This window comes from Mandrillus leucophaeus, unplaced genomic scaffold, assembly GCF_000951045.1.
Source record: "Mandrillus leucophaeus isolate KB7577 unplaced genomic scaffold, Mleu.le_1.0 Scaffold581, whole genome shotgun sequence".
NCBI classification, from domain to species: domain Eukaryota; kingdom Metazoa; phylum Chordata; class Mammalia; order Primates; family Cercopithecidae; genus Mandrillus; species Mandrillus leucophaeus.
In genome coordinates, this window is record NW_012106264.1 from 404,896 (window position 1) to 406,685 (window position 1,790).

The following is a 1,790-nucleotide window of genomic DNA, read 5'->3' on the forward strand; positions in this document are numbered from 1 at the left end:
CTTCCTTCCTTCCTTCCTTCCTTCCTTCCTTCCTTCCTTCCTTCCTTCCTTCCTTCCTTCCTCTTTCTCTCTTTCTCTCTTTCTCTCTTGCTTTCTTGCTTTCTTTCTTTCTTTCGACGGAGTTTCACTCTTATTGCCCAGGCTGGAGTGCGATGGCATGACCTTGGCTCACTGTAGCCTCTACCCCTCCAGGTTCAAGCGATTCTCCTGCCTCAGCCTCCTGAGTACCTGGGATTACAGGGGCCCGCCACCACGCCCAGCTAATTTTTTGTATTTTCAGTAGAGATGGGGTTTCACCATGTTGGCTAGGCTGGTCTTGAACTCCTGATCTCAGGTGATCCACCCTCCTCGGCCTCCCAAAGTGCTGGAATTACAGGGGTGAGCCACTGCACCTGGCTTTTATTATTATTATTACTTATTTTTTATTTATTTATTTTTTTAGACAGAATCTTGCTCTGTTGCCAGGCTGGAATGCAGTGTGGCATGATCTTAGCTCACTGCAACCTCTGCCTCCCAGATTCAAGTGATTCTTCTGCCTCAGCCTCCTGAGTAGCTGGGATTACAGGCGTGTGCCACCACGCCCAGCTAATTTTTGTATTTTTAGTAGAGATGGGGTTTCACCATGTTGGCCAGGCTGATCTCGAACTCCTGACTTCAGGTGGTCCACCCACCTTGGCCTCCCAAAATGCTGGGATTACAGGCATGAGCCACCGTGTCTGGCCTCTATGTAGTTTTGTTTGGAGCTGCAGTAAGTAGTGTCTCATCTTTTCCTTCCTTACAGGCTATTTATCCATATTGCTTCGCAGATACAAAATTCATAAATGTATACGAGCCATACCAATGTTACTCACTCCCTCAGGCCCTGCCAAGGCCTTGAGAAACTAGACTCAGCCTGTGTCTCCACGTAGGGGGATTGCAGATAGCATCTTTGAGCTTCAGTTTCTCTTTCCGTAAAATGGGGAATTTTGACTACTTAGCATGCATCATGTGTTAAAACCCTAACCTTGTTAGCAATTATAACCACTATCAGCATCCCATAGTCTGGTTTTTTTAGGGCTTTCCCAAAGCAAATGGGCAGATTTGCTGCCAAGCTCACTTTGGGAGGTCACCAGGCCCAGAACATTCTTGTCCTCACAAATGGTCACTTCCTTCATTTAAGAACAAGGACTAGAGTATTCTCACTTAATTACAACTGCGATAGGTGGAGGGAGTTACCCATGTCGGCAACATTAGGAAAACTTTTTTTTGAGACGGGGTCTTGCTCTGTTGCCCAGGCTGGAGTACAGTGGTGTGATCATGGCTCACTGCAGCCTTGACTTCCTGAGCTCAAGCAATCCTCCTGTCTTAGCCTCCTGAGTGGCTGGGACTACAGGTGCACACAACCACACCCTATTCATTTTTGCATTTCTTGTAGAGACAGGTTTTTTCCATGTTCCCAGGCTGATCTTGAATTCCTGGGCTCAAGAGATCCTTAGAGAAACATTCTACCAAACTGGAAGTGACAGATCAATTCCCAGCAAGCCTTTAGTGGGCATTGTCCTTTTCAGGGAGCTGGATAGAAGAGGGATCTCAGAGCCACAACACCCGTGCTACCCATGATGGTAGAAAAGGGGAGTCTAAAAAGAGTTGGGGTCTGAGCTGGGGCCTAGGAAAAGTTAATGGGGCAGTGATTTGGCCTTTTCTACCCTCCTCCTTGTAATAATATTATTTTAACAATCTGGCTGGGTATGTGGCTCACACCTACAATCCCACCACTTTGGGAGGCCAAGGTGAGTGGATCACCTGAGGTC